At 40.4% G+C, this 22,002-nt stretch overlaps 1 protein-coding gene and 1 pseudogene across 2 annotated transcripts in view; one reads left to right on the top strand and one right to left on the bottom strand.

Moving 5' to 3' along the window:
* TNPO3 (transportin 3) overlaps window positions 1-22,002 on the bottom strand; it is a 322,931-nt gene that overhangs the window by 243,117 nt on the left and 57,812 nt on the right. The window lies entirely within an intron of this gene.
* Window positions 8,279-9,209, top strand: LOC309810572 (histone-lysine N-methyltransferase SETD2-like; annotated as a pseudogene). The gene has a single exon. The product of its transcript is annotated as a histone-lysine N-methyltransferase SETD2-like (transcript).

The raw sequence follows: 22,002 nt of genomic DNA on the forward strand, positions 1-22,002 counted from the left end.
GCTCTGCAATTTAGCCCAGAATTTGGTTTCCTCCAGTTTTTGACCTTGGACTCACTGTCTGCCTGCAGCTCTTTAAATTGCTGATTCTATGAAAGGCCTTAGGGTCACATCAACTGCCTCTATCAGTTACTCAGTAACTAACTTGCAAACTCTGAGATTCGCAGTCAGGCGAGAAGGAAAAGCTTACAGGCACTCTGCATTCGCTCCGCTTGGCTAACTCGGCATTTTAAAGAAAGTTTCTCCTTCCAGGCGTGAATTCCAGCTTTCACAGCCAGTGGAGCCCACAGTTCTGAGCCCATAAGCGCCATTGCCAGCCTTGCCCAGTGCTGGCCGTGTCCAGGGTGTTTTCCCCTTACCTTCCCAACTACACCAAAGACCCTGCAGTTTTGTGGCATTCTGCTGTAGCTGCCTAATTTTTTTGACCCTCCAGGCCCCACGTTTTTTGGGCAAGGATCATCAGAATTATTTCTGCTTTCCTGCCTTACTGGGAAACTCTGAAATGGCAGAGTGCAGCCAGAAAGACCCTGTACAGAATCCACTTTGCTGGATTCCTCATGGGACGATTTGGAATAAAAAATACCCTAGCAGGCATTGGCCGACGACCACTGCAGCTAACAAAGGGGTTAGTGAGCCTGTCTTTCATGGAATCTGCTTCCTAGCTCTGGATTTGACCTGTGTGCAAATTTCCAGGAAGGACTAAACATAATGATGCTATAAGCCAGCTTGGATGCTGAAGTAGGTGGCCTTACAGAAATGGTGGCCCTGAACGTTAAGGCCCAGAAAGGTAAGCTGGCTAACTGCCTACACCTGCTCACCAGTCTGGCCAAGCCCAGAATCTGGCTGGGGCCTGTCCACAGCCCAGAGTTCCAGGGGGATGATTTTAACTGTGTGCACATAACCGTAGAGACAGATGTCATTGATACTGCAATTGGGACTTGCTGCGTGCCTCTCCCCAAATAACCTGCCAGTTCCAAACCTGTTTATACCCTCCTGCTTTTCTTCATGCCTCATTATTTATCTACAGGAAATTATCCATGGTTCAAGCTTCACAAGTTTCTAGGTATTGAGTCACCTTATCAAACAGAGCCAGTCCACTGGGTCCAGATACCAACACACCCAGACTTCTGATTTTGGTGAATGTCAATTCCATATGTGCTCTACTAGGGATGAGAGGGGCAAAAGGGGTTCATCACACATGAGAACTCCTGACAGCTAACTGTGGAACTTGGGAAGCCACTGACATTTTTATCATCCACTTGTCATGATATCAGCACTTACCTGTTTTAAGATACTAGGGTCATGCCCTGAGACCTCAGGTGGCAGCCACTCTGAGCTACCTGCTGCTTGTCAGCGCTACCTGCAGGCTTTGCAGTCGAGTGCACGACCGCCCTCCCAGTCCCACCTCACTTCTTGATCCCTGCTCTCATCTGACCCATCCCAGACCGCTGGCCAAACACATAAGGAGTAAATAACGCCTCATGGGACAGTGACTGTCTGTGTCATCACCCTTATGCCCACTGCTGCTTATATTTATATATACTGTCCAGCACAAAGGAAAGCACTCTGTAGGCTCTATATGAACACTATGTATTTTCATTACCATTATGCTATGTGATGATCCCTAAATAAACAGTCTTTCAATTCTGGGACCATCTTTCTTCTCTCAGCCGCACATTCCTAATGTCTTGCCATGACTTCAAACTCAGCATGATTAACATATTCCTTCCAAATCAGGTGTTTCCTTCCAACTCCTCTATTTCTGTTAACATTCTCTCGGTCTTTGGGACTAAAAACCTGAGTCCCCCCTCCAAATCCTCCCTAACAATCACATCTCATATTTTACCTGTTACCTGATATTTCAGATTCCTTTCGAATGCTTCCCTAACCCAGCAGTTGTCAACCCTGCTCATGCATTAGAATCATTAGAGGAACAGTCTTAAAATAACAGGTGTGGGTCCTGCCTGGGGTCACCTCCCTCATACGGTTGTGCAGATCATTCGGTGTAGAAGGGTGGGAGGTTGGCTGAGCCAGTTCATGTTCTGCTTGCTAAGCCATTGACCCTGGCATGGAGCTTCATTTGATGAGAGGAAGAGGAGCCTTTGAACTCACACAAAGGCACAGTATAGACCAAGAAAGTTCTGGCCATCCTCTGAAATTCTGATTCAGCAGACCTAGAGATTTATATTTTAAATAGCTCCAGTGAAATATGGAGACTTCATTCCTAAATAACTGCATCCCCCCTCTCTCTTTTTTATTATTGTTACATCTACGTATGTTATAAACCCAATAATACACTGTTATAATTATTACTTTTAAAGGGACTTAGAGAAGAAGAGCAAGTATATATTACAGAGTTTGTTCTACTAACCTTCTGTTCTACTATGTCTACTATAGAGATATAGTAGAATATCAGAACAAACTGATATTCCTGTTTCTCTATATTTCTTCCTATGGATTTGAGTTTCCATCTGGTGTCATTTCCTCACTCCAGTACAGCTTTGCTCCCACCAGCTTCCTTCACTCTGTTATTGTCAAACATGTTACATTTTTACATGTTTTAGCCCCAACAATACAATTCTATACATACTATTTTTTTTTATTTTTATTTTTTTTATTTTTTTTATTTTTTGCGGTATGCGGGCATCTCACTGTTGTGGCCTCTCCCGTTGTGGAGCAGAGGCTCCGGACGCGCAGGCTCAGCGGCCACGGCTCACAGGCCCAGCCGCTCTGCGGCATGTGGGATCTTCCCGGACTGGGGCACGAACCCGTGTCTCCTGCATCGGCAGGCGGACTCTCAACCACTGCGCCACCAGGGAAGCCCTATACATACTATTTTATTCCATTACTTTTTTTTTTTTTTTCTTTTTTTGCAGCACATGGACCTCTCACTGTTGTGGCCTCTCCCATTGCGGAGCACAGGCTCCGGACGCGCAGGCTCAGCGGCCATGGCTCATGGGCCCAGCAGCTCTGCGGCATGTGGGATCTTCCTGGACCGGGGCACGAACCCGTGTCCCCTGCATTGGCAGGCGGACTCTCAAGCACTGCGCTACCAGGGAAGCTCCTAAAAGTGGACATTTTTGATAATAGATTGTAGCAACTATGGATGCTGATTTCCCATCCCAGAGGGTTGTAGCTGCTGTTTGCTTCATCATTTGTTTATTTGTTTAATGGCTTGGCTGAACTAATTTTGCCAAGTCTATTTCCCCTGTGGTGTGCAGTCTCTGATTTCCGTGCTCAGACAGTTTCCCCTTGCTTTTATCTTTTACCCTGGCTAGCTGGGGTTGCCCAGGGTTGGCCTCAGGTTCTTATCGGTCACAGGCTGTACTTAAGGCCCCTTAAGCCCCGTTATATTTGACCCTTTATCATTGGATATGTGTTTGGCTTGGAGGCTGCTGTCACATTCAGGGGGTTTCCTTTTTTGCTCCATGTTTGTCCAGCACCCAGCAGCTTAGATGTTCCCTCTCTGATCACTCCTGATAGGGTGCAGCCTCAGACATGCCCACAGTCATCCCAACTGCCAGGGATGAGTGTGATTTTACTTTTAAGACTAATTTCCTAGGAGCTGCCCCTGGTCAGAGTAGCTTATTGTTCAGTCAGTGTTTGGTCAGAGGTTGTGTTTAAGCCCATTGTGCCATAAGGGGCCCTGTGTTAACAGCCAGTGTGTGGCTTGGGGACGTTTTCAAGTCTGCCCCATCCCGTGCCCTGATTGCCCCTGAGTGGGAGCAGCCAGGCACGTGTGCTCAAGCTGCTTGATCCCTAGTGTGGAAAGGGCTTCCAGGAAGGCTCTTATGGGCTTCCTCTTTCCCTGGGTCTCTATTAACTTTCTAGCCACTCTGCCATTTTGCTTGTATCATGGAGCAACCAGCTCCTCTTAATTGCTCTACATCAAGATCTCTGTTGTTTCCACAGCACCATTAGGCAGAGTTTTCTCCAGGCTCTGTTCCAATACAGTCTCAAGCGGAGTTCTGAAGCTCTTTGTCCTCATGAGTTGCTTTTCCTCCTTGGCAGAACCTGTGTGCCACTGCATCAGAGCTGGGGGTGGGGCCCCATTTTTCCTGGAGCAACATCCTGCTCTGTGAGGGGGTGGGGTGGGGGATGGAACCTACTCATCTTCTCTGCCTGTTCCTCCTGGTTTAGAACCCCACTCTATAAACTGGCTTGGGGGAGGGATGGAGTGATGGGGCCCCAGTATTCCAGCCTGCCATGCCTGTAATAGAGTTTCCACAACAGAGAACTAGGGGCATGGAAGTTCTGACAGTCTGCTTCTCCCAGGGTGAAACTGTAGCCACAGACTGGGAGCTGGGATGAATCTTCTTGTTAAGAGCAGAGCTCCCTGGGAGAGCTTCTGTAACAAGGGGCTGGGAGAGGCAGGCTAAGGGAATAATGGGTCGTGGCTCAAAGGCCATAGACTCTCATCATTCTTCCTAAAATGTGGGTTTCTTGTATAATATATTTCTGTTTGCTCTATGCTCTTGGAACCATTTCAAGTGATTTTTAAATGATAGCGTGTGTTTTGTCTTACAGTTTTTACCAGTTGTGTTTTGCTGGGGAGAGGATCCACCTAACTCCTTGCCCTGCCATTCTGAAAGTTCCACCCTCTATGTGTTATATTTAGAACAGTGCCCACCAGGGTAAGTGCTCGACAAATGATAACTGTTATATTTTGTTTCTCACCATTTATCTTCAAGATTCAGTGTTTTCCATTCTCAGCGAAGCCTTCCTTAGGGTGCAAAGCCTGTGACAGCAAGCCTGCCTCTGAATCCAGTAGCATTTATTATGTTCGGCTTTGCCCAGTTACCTACCTTCTGTGTATGGGTGCTGCCTCCTTGGCTGGGGCGTGAGATGCTCTTCTGCTTTTTTATATTCCCAACACATCTGAGGCTCAGTAAATATTTGTTAAATGATATAAAACACAGAGTACTATAAATAATAGAGGAACAGTTTGTACCTGACAACTACGTAAATAATCCCATTGACACATCCACGCAATAGGCTATTTTTTAAAATAACACTTTTACCATAATTCTCATACCATACAATTCACCCATTTAACGTGTCCAAGTCAATGGTTTTTAGTATATTCACAGAGTTTCACAACCATCAGTGCAGTTTTAGAACAGTTTCATCTCCCCCATTAGCAGTCATTCCCCATTTCCCTTCAATCTCCCATCCCTAGGCAAATCTACTGTCTCCATTGATTTGCCTATTCTAGACATTTCATACAAATGGAATCACACAATATGTGATCCTTTGTGTCTTGCTTCTTTCACTTGAATACTTGAATAAAGTATTCAAGGTTCATCCAATTTGTAGTGTTTCAGTACTTCATTTCTTTCTATTGTTGAATAATATTTCACTGTATGGATATATCATATTTTGTTTATCCATTCATCAGCTGATGGATGTTTGAGCTGTTTCTATCTTTTAGCTATTATGAATAGCGCTGCTAAACATTCATGTGCAAATGTTTGTGTGGACATGTTCTCATTTCTCTTGGGTATATACTGAGGAGTGGAATTGCCGGGTCATATGGTAACTCCATGTTCAACCTTTTGGGGAACTGCCACACTATTTTCCAAAGCAACTTGGACCATTTTACATTCCCACCAGCAGTATATGAGGGTTCCAATTTCTCGACATCCTCACTAACACTTGTTATTATTTGTTTTTTTGATACAGCCATCCTAGTGAGTGTGAAGTAGTATCTTGTTGTGGTTTTGATTTGGATTTCTCTGTTGAGCATCCTTTCGTGTGCTTATTGGCCATTTGTATGCCTCCTTTGCAGAAATGCCTATTCAAATCTTTTGCCCATTTTTAACTTGGGTTTTTCTGTCTTTTTATTATTCAATTGTGAGATTTTAAAATATATGCTAAGGTACAAGTCCCTTATCACGTCTGGGATTTGAAAAAAATTTCTCTCCCATTCTGTGGATTATCTTTTCACTTTCTTGATGATGTCCTTTGAAGCACAAAAGTTTTAAATTTTGATAATGTACAATTTATCTATTTTTTCTTTTTGTTGCTTGTTGCTATTGTTTATCCTTAAAAATTATGGACATGAACTTAATTAATATTTTTTTGGATATGTCTACTCAGGCAAGGGAAACAAAAGCAAAAATAAATAAACAGAATGCATCAAACTAAAAAGTTTGGCACTGTGAAGGAAACTATCAAGAAAACGAGAAGGCCACCTACTGAATGGGAGAAGATATTTGCAAACAATATACCCAGTAAGGGGTTAATATCCAAAATATACAAAGAACTCATACAACTCCACATCAAAAACATACACCACCTGATTAAAAAATCGGCAGAGGATGTGAATGGACATTTTTCCAAAGAAGACTTACAGATGGCCAACAGGCATGTGAAAAGACACTCAGCATCACTAATTAGGGAATGATTAGTGCAAATCAAAACCACGAGACATCACCTTACACCTGTCAGCACTGGTATTATCAAAAGGACAACAAATAACAAGGCAAGGATGTGGAGAAAAAGAAACACTTGTGTACTGTTGGTGGGAATGTAAACTGGTGCAACCACTACAGAAAACAGTATGGAGATTCCTCAAAAAATCAAAAATAGAGCTACCATATGATCCACCAATTGCACTTCTGAATACAAAAAAAGATATATGCACCCGTGTTCATTGCAGCATTATTTACAATAGCCAAGATATGAAAGCAACCTAAGTGCCCATCCATACATGAATGGATAAAGAAGATGTGAATATGTGAGTGTGTATATACACATACATATACATACATACATACATATACACATTGGAATATTACTCAGCCATAAAAAATAATGAAATGTTGCCATTTGCGACAACACGGATGGACCTAGAGGGTATTATATTAAGTGAAATAAGTCAGAGAAAGATGAATGAACAAACATAATAAATGAGAAACAGGGTTATAGATACAGAGAACAAAACGTAGTTGCCAGAGGGGAGGGAGGTGGGGGGAGAAAATAAATAGGTGAGGAAGATTAAGAGATACAAATATCAGGTTCAAAATAGATGAGTTATGGGCATGAAATATACAGTGTGGCGAATATAGTCAATAACTATGTAATATCTTTGGATGGTGACATTGTAACTAGACTTATCATGGTGATCTTTTTGAAATGTATAGAAATATGGAACCACTATGTTGTGTAACAGTAACTAACATTGTGTCGTAGGTCAATTATACTTCAAAGACAAACAAACAAGCAAATAAACAAACTCATAGAAAAGAGATCAGATCTGTAGTTACCAGAGGTGGGGAGTGCAAGGGGAGGGGGGAATTGGATGAAGGCAGTCAAAAGGTACAAACTCTCAGTTATAAAATAAATAAGTACTAGGGATGTAATGTATGATATGATAATATAATTAACACTGCTGTTAATGTTAATTATGTTATATATGAAAATTGTTAAGAGTGTAAATCCTAAGAGTTCTCATCACAAGGAAAAAAATATATTTTTTCTTACCTTTTTAATTTTGTATTTATATGAGATGATGGATGCTCACTAAACCTACTGTGATAATCATTTCATCATGAATGCAAGTGAAATTATTCTGTTGTACACCTTAAACTTATACAGTGCTGTATGTCAATTATATCTCAATAAAACTGGAAGAAAAGTTATGGTCATGAAGATTGTACAGAGAAAGAAAAATGCTTATGATGAATTGCTAATTTGTTGACACATGACATCTACCCAATTCAAATAAATTTTAGCAGACAGGGAATTTATTGGTCATGAACTTTGAGAAAGGTCAAACAATTAAATCATAGGAAGGCCAGGGTTATGGATCAACCTCAGAAAGAGCTACATCCAGAATTCCTAATAGCACCCGGGCTCTCTCTACAGTTCAGCCAATTTACATTTTCACAGCCATCCCCATAATAACTGAATAGATAATTAAAAGGGAGATATTATTTCCCTTATGGGAGGAAAGAGATTCCTGGCTAAAAAGAATTCTTTAAAACATCATAAGCTGCTGAGTGTGTGGGGGAGAGAGCGGCGGGCAGGCGCCGGAGGGAGGGAGGGAGGGAGCGAGCGAGCGAGCAAGCAAGCGACGCGGGCCGCCCCCGCCGCCGCGGCCATCGCGGCCGCCGCCCTAGCGGCCTCCTCCCCTCCCCTCCCTCCCGTCGCCCAGCCGCGGGGAGGGGCTCGCGTCGCCGTCTCCAGCCGCTCCCGATGAAGCAGCTGCCGACGCAGGGAAGCACGTCTCGTTCTAGACCTGACAGAACTAGTTCATCCTAATCTGTCATAATCCCATTATTATGACTCTGATGGTCGTTACCATAGGCGCTCCCCTTATAGAGAGAGGGCACGCTATTCTCGGCCATATACAGATAACAGGGCAAGAGAAAGTTCTGATTCACTAGATGAGTATGAGAAGACATATTCAAGGCGCACATCATCTCATTCTTACTTAGAGACTAAGTAAGAGAGTCCTCTTACTTAGAGATGGAGAAGAGAAGAAAGTATTCTTCAAAATTAGAAAGAGAATCCAAAAGGACTTCAGAAAATGAAGCAATGAAAAGATGTTCTCCTCCCACGAATCAACTGGGATTCCGACGGGGGTCATCATATTCCAAGCATGGTAACACTGCTTCCCGTTATAAATCTGTCCCTTCAAAATCTGCACCTAAGTCTGATCAATTTAAAAATTCTTTCTGTTGTACAGAATTGAATGAGGAAATCAAACAGTCTCATTCTTTCAGTTTACAGACTCCTTGTTCAAAAGGTAGTGAATTAAGAATGATTAGTAAAGTTCCTGAAAGAGAGAACATTGGGTCTCCATCTCCAACAAATCGATTAAATCATTCACCTACTTTTAAAAAGCTAGATGAATCACATGTTTTTAAGCCTGAATTTATAGGACATGATAGCCATGATAGTATTAAGGAATTAGACTCTTTATGTAAAGTGAAGAATGATCAATTAAGAAGTTATTGTCCCACAGAATTTAATATCAACGGATCTCCTGGGGCAGGATCTGATTTGGCAACATTTTGCACTTCTAAACGTGACAGTCTTTTTTTTTTTACATCTTCATTGGAGTATAATTGCTTAACAATGGTGTGTTAGTTTCTGCTTTATAACAAAATGAATCAGTTATACATATACATATGTTCCCATATCCCCTCCCTCTTGCGTCTCCCTCCCACCCTCCCTATCCCACCCTTCTAGGTGGTCACAAAGCACTGAGCTGATCTCCCTGTGCTATGCGGCTGCTTCCCACTAGCTATCTACCTTACATTTGGTAGTGTATATATGTCCATGCCTCTCTTTCGATTTGTCACAGCTTACCCTTCCCCCACCCCATATCCTCAAGTCCATTCTCTAGTAGGTCAGTGTCTTTATTACTGTCTTACCCCTAGGTTCTTCATGACATTTTTTTTTCTTCTTAAATTCCATATATTTGTGTTAGCATATGGTATTTCTCTTTCTCTTTCTGACTTACTTCACTGTGCATGACAGACTCTAGGTCTATCCACCTCATTACAAATAGCTCAATTTCATTTCTTTTTATGGCTGAGTAATATTCCATTGTATATATGTGCCACATCTTCTTTATCCATTCATCCGATGATGGACATTTAGGTTGTTTCCATCTCCGGGCTATTGTAAATAGGGCTGCTATGAACATTTTGGTACATGACTCTTTCTGAATTATGGTTTTCTCAGGGTATATGCCCAGTAGTGGGATTGCTGGGTCATATGGTAGTTCTATTTTTAGTTTTTTAAGGAACCTCCATACTGTTCTCCATAGTGGCTGTACCAATTCACACTCTCACCAGCAGTGCAAGAGTGTTCCCTTTTTCCACACCCTCTCCAGCATTTATTGTTTCTAGACTTTTTGATGATGGCCATTCTGACTGGTGTGAGATGATATCTCATTGTAGTCTTGATTTGCATTTCTCTAATGATTAGTGATGTTGAGCATTCTTTCATGTGTTTGTTGGAAGTCTGTATATCTTCTGTGGAGAAATGTCTATTTAGGTCTTCTGCCCTTTTTTGGATTGGGTTGTTTTTTTGTTATTGAGCTGCATGAGCTGCTTATAAATTTTGGAGATTAATCCTTTGTCAGTTGCTTCATTTGCAAATATTTTCTCTCATTCTGAGGGTTGTCTTTTCGTCTTGTTTATGGTTTCCTTTGCTGTGCAAAAGCTTTGGAGTTTCATCAGGTCCCATGTGTTTATTTTTGTTTTTATTTCCATTTCTCTAGGAGGTGGGTCCAAAAGGATCTTGCTGTGGTTTATATCATAGTGTTCTGCCTATGTTTTCCTCTAAGAGTTTGATAGTTTCTGGCCTTACATTTAGGTCTTTAATCCATTTTGAGCTTATTTTTGTGTATGGTGTTAGGGAGTGATCTAAGCTCATACTTTTACATGTCCCTGACTGCCGTAGTCCAGCTCCAGCGAGTCCAGGGATACCCAAGGGATGGATAGCGTCGGCGAAGGAAATAATTCTATTACACTTCTTAAAGTATCAGCATTGCATGTTTCTCCTTCTCAAGTCTTTATTCTTCATTCTTCTTCTATTGTTTACAATCACAGGTTTATATATTGTAGTTGATTACATTACCAGGTACGTGGCCAAACAACCTTAGCACAATCAAACCTCAAAATGTTCTATAAAGATTTTTAAAAAAAAATATCCCCTAGTTTCTAGATGTCCTATTAAAATATTTCCCCAAGTTCCCATTAATCACAGGTTGTTTCTTAGTAACCAAGCCAAGCAGTTATATGATTATTTCAATTGTAAAAGTTGGAGCTACTTGTTCCTATTTCTCTTCTTGCATGGGCAACCTTTTACAATGGTTCCATCTAAATATTTACAATTTACCTGCATGCTCTTTCTCGTTGTTTCCTTCAACTGAGACAGTGTTTTCTCCCTATCCTGGCAACCAATTCTTCTCTAGTCATTTGCTTTTCTATAATTCATCTTCCTTTATAATAGAACCATAAATTTCCTATGTCATCAGGAACTCCGGCCCATGGCCATAACTCCATACTAGAGGGTGTTTTTCATAAAAACATCCCCTTAGTTCCAGGCTCTTAATTCTTTACCCATTTCCCCGGCGCTTTAGTGGGTACTTCCCATTCTGTGGTAGTTTCAGGAGGGGGAGTCCTAGAGGAATTTTTCTTTCACGTGGAGCAACATCCTACCAAAATTGCCCCTGTATGTAAATTTATTATCATAAAACATAACAACGGAGCTGTAGTCCACCTTCCTGGCACGGCGCTGCCTTGCAGTTTCGCCTTCCATTGCTCATGACTTTGTCATGGTGCAATGGCTCCAAGATGGCTTCTGACATCTCCCCCTTTTTTATTTTTTAAAAGTGCAGTATGGGGCTTCCCTGGTGGCGCAGTGGTTGAGAGTCCACCTGCCGATGCAGGGGACACCGGTTCGTGCCCCGGTCTGGGAAGATCCCACATGCTGCGGAGCAGCTGGGCCTGTGAGCCATGGCCGCTGAGCCTGCGCATCCGGAGCCTGTGCTTTGCAACGGGAGAGGCCACAACAGTGAGAGGCCCACGTACCGCAGCAAAAAAAAATAATAATAATAAAAAAAAGTGCAGTATGTAGCTCCACGGAAAGTTGTTTGATGCTTTTAATAATTATTCTGATGATGACAGGAAGTAAAAATATCAGAATTAGTACAACGACTGCAATGATTCCTCCATTAATGAGCATTGAGAATAAGGTTTTATGTGACACAAATCACTTAGTACTTTCAAAAAAATTCTGAGCAAACTGTGCCGGAGATAAATCTAAGTTTGTATTTCCTATGTCATGAATCTCTTGATGTAATTTAGTAAGGTTTAAACTAACATCTGTTTGGTTCCAAACTCCCATAATATGAGTCTGAATTTGTTCCCAAGAATATAATGATTCATTCACTTTTAGAGGAGTAACACAAAACCATCTATATTTTTTATGACACCTCAAAGCTAATCTTACTTTGAGCGCTGTTAATTCCTGCCCTATGTGTAAAATTGCTTCTTCTAAGGCATCCACCTTTGCTTCTAACTTTCTGTCTATAACTTCCTGAGTAGCCAGAGCTAAAGGTACATTTTTTGAAAGCTCATTTACATGTTGAGCTGTATGTACTTGTTGAGCTAAAGGAACTTATTGAAAGAGAAAATGATGCTATTACAGCTATAAATGTAGATATTCCTACAATTAAAGCTGCAACAAATCTCTTTGAACATAATAAAACTTCAGTTTCATGCAAAACTTGTAAGCCATAATCATCATACCAGGCAGAGGATAATTTTACAGGCAACATAATGTATGGTGGTCGTTTAAGAATCATTAAAACTTGTACATTCACAGAGGGATTTATACAACTTGTCAAAATACAATCATAGCAATGTGTCCAAAAAGTAGAATCAGAAGTATTTTGATAAATATTTAGATCCACATATCTTGGGGCTACCAAGGATACATAAGGTGCTGACACACAAGCCTGCATAGAACAAATGCCCATATTTTTAGGTCTATGAAGAATAACTGGCGATGGTGCAGCAATAGCTTTCCAAAGCTGGGTCTGTGCATAATACATATTATCTTAAGCCATAGTTAGGGTAGGAGGCACCCATCCTCCAGTGTGCCATCTATTAACATGCATAGAAGCAGGAATGAATGAATTATTCCAATCATAATGTGCATGATGTTGTAAATAAGATCTGTAATCCTTAGATGGATCAGGATTACTCCAGTCATGCACATTTTTTGTGGTATCCTGTATGGGAATATCTATTCTTGAAGAATATATACAATAATTCCATGTAGGAAATCCTGTATTGGCATCTACAGCATCCCAGTTACTATCCAATTGGTCTTCCAGAGATTGTAATATAGATGATTGTATTCCTGTACGAATACCATAAGGAGGATTACAAGGAGGAAATTTTAAAGGATGAGAGGAAGGTTGATTATAAGTTGGATCTTCTCCGGGTGCTAGATAAATCAAAGACCAAAGAAGTCTCTTATTAGATTGACTCGAAGGAGAAGCAGTAAGCTGTCCTTTAAGAAAAACCGGTATACATCCATTCTTACGAGAGGCTACAGAATTATTAATCGATGGAAATATAAAACATACAGGATGGAACCCTGATTTTCCATGAAAAGTAAAATTATTATTTGTTTTAAATTTATTATATGGATAGGAGCTTATGGCTCCTCCCATTAACCTGGGCACAGTAGTAGATACTGGTATATCCTCATTATCACAGGCTACAGTTTATAAAATTGGTGGATCAGGGAGATAAGTCCAATAAGAATTACCCAAAGCATTTCCCCTAGTTACCTGGCAGGCCAATATAGCAAGCATAGCAACAAAAAGATTTCCAGGTGTTAAGGTAGCTCCCTGGTCTGTTACCACTTTCTCGGCATCGTCAGCAAGTCGTTTAATCTGACCCCAAGTTGGTGGATTCGAAGTTCTCATAGAGACGGCTTGTCTCTTGCGAGGTCTCAGGCGCGGACGTGGCAGACAAAGAATTGGTCTCTCTCCGATGGTGAGGTTTTGTATCTGCTGCAGCAGCGGTTCTTTAGCTGATGGTGATTCATCAGCTGACGTCTCCGGCTGTGGTGGCTTGTGCCTGATTGGAAAGTGGTAAGGCGGGGGCGGAGGGCCCGACATGTCTGATGAGACGGTCAGGCACCCACAACGGCGAGTCGGCGCCCTGTGGAAATACACAAGCATACCCTCTGCCACTGGTTAGTAAAATATCAGGTCCTTTCCATTGACCAGTGAGCAGATCCTTCCATTTCACCCTAGGTTTAGGTTTATTAATATCGGGATTCCAATGCCTCATCATGGCAGTATTACCTTGTGAATCAGTATTCAAATTATTTAATACAAATAGTGCGTGTTGAAGAATGTGATGTGGAGAACTGTACTTGAATTCCCCTTGCTGTAATTTTGTAATTTGAACTTTTAAAGTATGATGGGCTCTTTCCACTATTGCTTGACCCTGAGGATTACAGGGGATTCCAGTAGAATGGGAAATATTAAATTTTTCACAAAAGTCTTTAAAAGCCTTTGAAACACAGGCAGGAGCATTATCCGTTTTTAGAGCTTTTGGAATGCCTAGAAAGGCAAAACAGAAAAATAAGTGTTACATAACATCCTTAAAAGCTTCTCTGGTTCTTGCTGAGGCAAGAATTACATGAGAATAAGTATCCACTGAAACACGTACATAAGACAGCTTTCCAAAAGTTGGCACATGAGTTACATCCATTTGCCATAACACATTAGGTAATAATCCTCTAGAGTTGACCCCCATGGGCAAACTGGATGAATAAGTTGGACAATGTGGACAATTTTTAACTATAGATCTGGCTATCTCCCGAGGCAGTTGAAATTGATATCGCAGAGCTGCGGAATTTTGATGATGCAAATTATGCGAAGCTAGTGCCTCCTTAATACAAGGGAAAGCGACAATTCGTGTCAAAAGGTCAGCTTGGCGATTACCTTCACATATGCTTCCAGGCAAGTTAGAATGTGACTTTACATGACCGACATAATAAGGTAAAGAACGTGCCCAAACTTGTTTTTGTAAACAATTTAAAAGATCAAAAATTGTAGTTTTATGCTCTGGCAAGACTGCGGTTTCTATATGAGGAAATAGCTTAACCACATACTGTGAGTCTGAATATAAATTGAAAGTCTGGTTCTGCAGCTCAGCAAAAGCATGTATTATTGCAATTAATTCCGCTTTTTGAGCAGAAGTTTCCTGAGTTTGAATTACCTTTGGAACATTATTAATAAGTAAAGCAGCTTTTCCATTAGATGATCCATCTGTAAAAACTAAAGCTGCATCTTCTATTGGCTGATCAACATAGCATTTAGGAAATATAACTGGATGTGTAGCAAAAAATTGTAATAGCAGATGTTTTGGCAAATGAAACAGAATTTGTCCAGTGTAAGAACTAAGAGCTATTTGCCAGTCTTCATCATTCTGTAATAAAATTTGTAGTTGATATTTATTATAAGGGATAATTATATTAGTTACATCTTTTCCAAACAATTCCTTACTTCTTTTTCTTCCTTTAGCTATTAAAGTTGCTGTTAACATAGGATAGGAACTATTTTCTTTGAAGTAGCTGGTAAATGGATCCATTCCAAAGGTCCTTCCTGCCAAAGTATACCCGTAGGTGTGACTGGAATGGGCAAGATTAGCAAACACCATTCTTTTGTGTAATCTATTCTTTGTAAGAAGCAGTTGTTTAAAGCAGATTCAATAGACTGTAAAGCCTTTTCTGCTTCAGGAGTCATATTTCTAGATGAGGTTGGATCTGAATTTCCTTGTAATATGTTAAATAAAGGCTTCAATTCTGCTGTAGTTATTTTTAAATAAGGTCTAATCCAATTAATATCTCCCAATAGTTTTTGATAGTCATTTAATGTTCGTAAATTATCTTTCCGAAGTTGTAATGGTTGACGTGTCACAGTTTGTGTATGTATTATTCTCCCTAAATAAGTCATAGGTGGTTCAGTTTGAATCTTTTCTGGAGCTATTTGGAGTCCGTTTTTTTGTAATGCCTCTGTTAAATGCTGTAAGACTTCTTGTAAATATCCTCTACCTGAATGGGCCAACAATATATCATCCATATAGTGTATCATATATACTTCCGGATTATTAATTCTTATTTCTGTTATAGCCTTATCCACAAATTTTTGACATAAGGTTGGACTATTTTTCATTCCCTGAGGTAATACCTTCCATTGATATCTTTTTTTTTTTTTTTTTTTTTTTTCGGTACGCGGGCCTCTCACTGTTGTGGCCTTTCCCGTTGTGGGGCATAGGCTCCGGACACAAAGGCTCAGCGGCCATGGCCCACGGGCCTAGCCGCTCTGCGGCATGTGGGATCTTCCCGGACCGGGGCACGAACCCGTGTCCCCTGCATCGGCAGGCGGACTCTCAACCACTGCGCCACCAGGGAAGCCCTTCCATTGATATCTTTGATAAGGTTGTTTAAAGTTAGTAGAGGGTACACTAAAAGCAAATCTTTTTCTATCTTGAGGGTCCAAAGGAATAGTAAAAAAGCAATCTTGTAGATCTATAATAATTATATTATAATTTATTGGAACAGCAACAGGAGAGGGCAATCCAGGCTGTAAAGCTCCCATATCTTCCATAGTATTATTAATTGCCCTTAGATCTTGTAAGAGTCTCCATTTTCCTGATTTTTTCTTTATTACAAAAATTGGTGTATTCCATGGACTGTTAGAACTTTCACTATGTCCTGCTTCTAATTGCTGTTGTACCAATTGTCTTGCTGCTGACAATTTTTCCATAGTTAATGGCCATTGTTCTACCCATACAGGAAGATCTGATTTCCAAGAAATGGGGTCAGCAGCTCGAGCAATGGCCATATTTATAAATTTGGATAACCCAAACCTTGCCTAAATTTATGTTGTTTAGTTAGTATGGGCAACATATCACCTTGTTGTTCCTTACCTAATCCCTTATTGGGATCATATCTCATATTTAACATTTGAGAAGTAACCTTTTCATCTGGGCTATACAATAGCATTCTCATTTGTGCAATATATCTCTTCCGCAAAGGGTAAATGGCAAAGAAGGTATTATATAAGGATAAAATGTACCTGATTGACCTTCTTCATTGGTCCAATGCAATATTGGCGAACTTTTTGCTACAGATGGAGCTTTCCCCAAACCTGTAAGCTCATTATGAGTACTTTTAGTTGGCCAGGCTGGAGGCCAGTCCTTACCAGCCACACAGGACACATCTGCTCCAGTATCCAATAATCCTATAATCTCTTTTCCATTAACCCTTAGTGCTTTTGTAGGTCTAGACTGGGTAATTTCCTGTACCCAAAAAGCCATATCACTAGATCCCAAACCTCCTTCATTTCTAGGTTTATCAATTACAGATTGTCCCGTCTGATAGTATGGGAGCAAAAGCAATTGAGCTATTCTTTGACCTTTAAATATTTGTCGTGTTTTTGTAGGGGGAGCCACCATAATTTGTAGTTGTCCTGTATAGTCAGAATCTATAACACCTGGCAAAACTGTTAATCCTGCAAGAGATGATGAACTTCTTCCCAATATGAGACCCAATACACCTTCTGGCAATGGCCCTTTGATTCCAGTAGGAATTTTTATTGGAGGAGCATCAGGAGTTAATATTGTTGAGGTGGTGGAACACAAGTCCAATCCTGCACTGCCTGGGGTTGCTCTGAAGAGTTCTGAGATGGAACGAAAGGAAGGAAGGGGTTCAGATGTTGGGATGTATTTATTTGTGTTGCCCCTATCATTTTTGGGGCCTGGGGCAGGCCCCCCTGGAAGTTTCCTGAATTCCCTGTGTCAGAATTAGGTGGTAAAAGTTGTCCATTCTTATGAAATTTAGATCTACATTCTTTTGCCCAATGATAACCCTTCTGACACCGTGGACATAAAGTCTTTGGAAGATTGACTTTTGAATTTATAGGTGAAGGAACCGATAGTGGAGGCATGTTAGGTGCTTCTTGTTGGTTATCTGCATTCTTATAAGGACATGCTCTACTAAAATGACCTGGCTTACCACAGGCATAACAATAATTTCCGGGAGTACCCCCAGCCATAATGACAGGAGCTCCTTTTTTCTTTATTATATTTTGTACATATTGTGGATACATTTCCCCTTTTAATGCAGCTGCTATAGCAACGCCCTGTATAAAGGCAGGTCCTACGTCTGCACATTATTTAATAAAATCAGTTATATTTCCAGTTTTCCTAATAGGTTTCAATAATGCTTGACAGGTACTGTTTGCATTTTCAAATGCCAATTGCTTAACAAGCAATCAGCTGCCTCTTGATTGGTAATTACTCTCTGTACTGCCTGTGTTAATCTTGACACAAAGTCTTCATATGCTTCATCAGCCCTTTGCTTAATTTCCCCCAAGGCAGTTGCTTTCCCAGCCACCAAAGGAAGAGGTTTCCAGGCATTAACAGCACAGCTAGTGACCTGCATCAAGACTTCCTTATCTAGGTACATTTGACTTTGTGCAGTATCATAATCTCCCTCACCTATTAACATATCCAACAAGATATCAGCTTTCCTTTGTCTTTCATTAATTGCAGTTTGTTTTTTAGCTAAGTCTTCATATTCTGTTTTCCACAACAGATACTGCCCACCTGAGAGACAGACTCGAGCCACTTGGACACAATCATATGGTGTCATCCATCTGTTAGCAAGAGCATCTAGCAAAGTGAGTGTATAGGGAGCTAGTGGTCCATAATCAGCACATGCAGCCTTTAATTCTTTGAGAATCTTATAAGGCAGAGGTTCCCATGTCACCCCATCATCAAAGGCTCCTTCAAAACCTACAGGGAAACAAGCAGCAAATTATGGATCATCAGAGACCTGTATTCTTCTGGAATGCATCTTTGGCTTAATATTAAATGTATTTTTAATCATTTTGTTAGTTGGAGGAGGTGGAGGTGGTCTCAAAGGCATCTCTTGTTTATAATCTGGTAATGCAGGATAACTAATTTTTGGCAAAGGTGTTTTTGTCTCAGAATTAATAACAGGAAAATCCCAAGGATTTGGCTCTCTATGATAAGCAGCAGCAGCCTCCTCCAGGTCTTTTCGGTCCTGAGGGGACAACGCATCATCATCATCATCATCTATTTTACATTTTTCAAATGTAGCTGCCAATACTTTCTTGCGAGGTGGTTTTGGAGGTATTAAGGGAGTACTTTCATCTGGAATTCCCATATAAGGTATTCTCTGTCTTTCTTGTACTGGATCTAAGGTATCTCTAATGAGATACCATAGAGCAAAAGTATCTACAGGAACTTTTTCAGGACCATGAAGTGAATAATATGTTTTTAATTGATCCCCTACCTTAGCCCATGTATCCAAATTAACTGTACCTTCCTCTGGGAACCATGGACATTGTTCTTGAATAAAGTTAAAAAAGTTAGCTAATTGACTAGTAGTTACCTTAATACCTCTTCCAGATAACATATGTTTAATAATATCAATAAATAATTTTCTCTCTTTAGATTCCTTATGACCCATAGTTAACTTACCTTTTATATAACTTATTAGATTATCCACCCTTCACTTACCTAGCCTATACTCTGCAAGGGTGTCTGCAGCACCCTAGGTGGAAGCCTAGCTATCCCGAACTCACTCTATTTACACTCACCCTTCAGGTCCCTGTTCGGGCGCCACTTGCTGTAGTCCAGCTCCAGCGAGTCCAGGGATACCCAAGGGATGGATAGCGTCGGCGAAGGAAATAATTCTATTACACTTCTTAAAGTATCAGCATTGCATGTTTCTCCTTCTCAAGTCTTTATTCTTCATTCTTCTTCTATTGTTTACAATCACAGGTTTATATATTGTAGTTGATTACATTACCAGGTACGTGGCCAATCTTCGCACAATCAAACCTCAAAATGTTCTATAAAGATTTTTTTTAAAAAAATCCCCTAGTTTCTAGATGTCCTATTAAAATATTTCCCCAAGTTCCCATTAATCACAGGTTGTTTCTTAGTAACCAAGCCAAGCAGTTATATGATTATTTCAGTTGTAAAAGTTGGAGCTACTTGTTCCTATTTCTCTTCTTGCATGGGCAACCTTTTACAATGGTTCCATGAAAATATTTACAATTTACCTGCATGCTCTTTCTCGTTGTTTCCTTCAACTGAGACAGTGTTTTCTCCCTATCCTGGCAACCAATTCTGCTCTAGTCATTTGCTTTTCTATAATTCATCTTCCTTTATAATAGAACCATAAATTTCCTATGTCATCAGGAACTCCGGCCCATGGCCATAACTCCATACTAGAGGGTGTTTTTCATAAAAACATCCCCTTAGTTCCAGGCTCTTAATTCTTTACCCATTTCCCCGGCGCTTTAGTGGGTACTTCCCATTCTGTGGTAGTTTCAGGAGGGGGAGTCCTAGAGGAATTTTTCTTTCACGTGGAGCAACATCCCACCAAAATTGCCCCGTATGTAAATTTATTATCATAAAACGTAACAACGGAGCTGTAGTCCACCTTCCTGGCATGGCGCTGCCTTGCAGTTTCACCTTCCGTCGCTCATGACTCTGTCATGGTGCAATGGCTCCAGGATGGCTTTCGACACCTGACCAGTTTTCCCAGCACCACTTATTAAAGAGGCTGTCCTTTCTCCACTGTATATTCCTGCCTCCTTTATCAAAGATAAGGTTACCATATGTGCGTGGGTTTATCTCTGAACTTTCTATCCTGTTCCATTGATCTATCTTTCTGTTTTTGTGCCATTACCATACTGTCTTGATTACTGTAGCTTTGTAGTATAGTCTGAAGTCAGGGCGCCTGATTCCTCCAGCTCCATTTTTCATTCTCAAGATTTCTTTGGCTATTCGGGGTCTTTTGTGTTTCCATACAAGTTGTGAAATTTTTTGCTCCTGTTCTGTGAAAAAATGCCAGTGGTAGTTTGATAGGGATTGCATTGAATCTGTAGATTGCTTTGGGTAGTAGAGTCATTTTCACAATGTTGATTCTTCCAATCCAAGAACATGGTATATCTCTCCATCTATTTGTATCATCTTTAATTTCTTTCATCAGTGTCTTATAATTTTCTGCATACAGGTCTTTTGTCTCCTTAGGTAGGTTTATTCCTAGATATTTTATTCTTTTTGTTGAAATGGTAAGTGGGAGTGTTTTCTGGATTTCACTTTCAGATTTTTCATCATTAGTATATAGGAATGCCAGAGATTTCTGTGCATGAATTTTGTATCCTGCTACTTTACCAATTTCATTGATTAGCTCTAGTAGTTTTCTGGTAGCATCTTTAGGATTCTCTATGTATAGTATCATGTCATCTGCAAACAGTGACAGCTTTACTTCTTTTCCAATTTGGATTCCTTTTATTTCCTTTTCTTCTCTGATTGCTGTGGCTAAAACTTCCAAAACTATGTTGAATAAGAGTGGTGAGAGTGGGCAACCTTGTCTTGTTCCTGATCTTAGTGGAAATGCTTTCAGTTTTTCACCATTGAGGACGATGTTGGCTGTGGGTTTGTCATATATGGCCTTTATTTTCTTGAGGAAAGTTCCCTCTATGCCTACTTTCTGCAGGGTTTTTATCATAAATGGGTGTTGAATTTTGTCGAAAGCTTTCTCTGCATCTATTGAGATGATCATATGGTTTTTTCTCCTTCAATTTGTTAATATGAGGTTAATATCACGTTGATTGATTTGCGTCTATTGAAGAATCCTTGCATTCCTGGAATAAACCCCACTTGATCATGGTGTATGATCCTTTTAATGTGCTGTTGGATTCTCTTTGCTAGTATTTTGTTGAGGATTTTTGCATCGATGTTCATCAGTGATATTGGCCTGTAGTTTTCTTTCTTTGTGAGATCCTTGTCTGGTTTTGGTATCAAGGTGATGGTGGCCTCGTAGAATGAGTTTGGGAGTGTTCCTCCCTCTGCTATATTTTGGAAGAGTTTGAGAAGGATAGGTGTTAGCTCTTCTCTGAATGTTTGATAGAATTCGCCTGTGAAGCCATCTGGTCCTGGGTTTTCGTTGTTGGAACATTTTTCTTATCACAGTTTCAATTTCACTGCTTGTGAGTGGTCTCTTCATATTTTCTATTTCTTCCTGATTCAGCCTTGGCAGCTTGTGCATTTCTAAGAATTTCTCCATTTCTTCCAGGTTGTCCATTTTATTGGCATAGAGTTGCTTGTGGTAATCTCTCATGATCTTTTGTATTTCTGCAGTGTCAGTTGTTACTTCTCCTTTTTCATTTCTAATTCTATTGATTTGAGTCTTCTCCCTTTTTTTCTTGATGAGTCTGGCTAATGGTTTATCAATTTTGTTTATCTTCGCAAAGAACCAGCTTTTAGTTTTATTGATCTTTGCTATCGTTTCCTTCATTTCTTTTTCATTTATTTCTGATCTGATTTTTATGATTTCTTTCCTTCTGCTAACTTTGGGGTGTTTCTGTTCTTCTTTCTCTAATTGCTTTAGGTGCAAGGTTAGGTTGTT

This window comes from Mesoplodon mirus (assembly GCF_964341445.2).
Source record: "Mesoplodon mirus genome assembly, chromosome: 9".
Classification (NCBI taxonomy): Eukaryota; Metazoa; Chordata; class Mammalia; order Artiodactyla; family Ziphiidae; genus Mesoplodon; species Mesoplodon mirus.